The following is a 498-nucleotide window of genomic DNA, read 5'->3' on the forward strand; positions in this document are numbered from 1 at the left end:
GCGCCAAATTGGATACTGTTCGCCCCTGCCTGGACCTTTGTCTTGTACCTGGATTATCCCTCTTGCCTTGCCATCAATATACCTGTTTGCCATTGTCTGACCTATGCCTGTTTTTGACCACGTCTCTTGTGAATAAAGCCTTGCAGATGGATCCGCACGCTTCCTGTGTTCCCTCCGTTACACAGGCCTCCCTTAAACGTTTACAGGTGGTACAAAATGCTGCTGCTTGTCTGTTAACGGGGACGTGCAAGCGCGAACAAATTACACCCATACTGGCTTCTCTTCATTGGCTTCCTGTTCGTTTTAGAATTGATTTTAAGGTTTTAGTTTTAGTTTATAAGTCATTAAATGGACTGGCACCAAGTTACCTTTCTGATTTAATACAACCGCATGATCCATCAAGAGCACTTAGGTCAGCTGACCGTTTACTCTTGGTTGTACCTCGAACAAGGCTAAAAAGCAGGGATGACCGGGCTTTTGCTGTCACAGCCCCACAGC

This window comes from Sinocyclocheilus rhinocerous, unplaced genomic scaffold, assembly GCF_001515625.1.
Source record: "Sinocyclocheilus rhinocerous isolate Xijiao unplaced genomic scaffold, SAMN03320098_v1.1 scaffold99, whole genome shotgun sequence".
NCBI classification, from domain to species: domain Eukaryota; kingdom Metazoa; phylum Chordata; class Actinopteri; order Cypriniformes; family Cyprinidae; genus Sinocyclocheilus; species Sinocyclocheilus rhinocerous.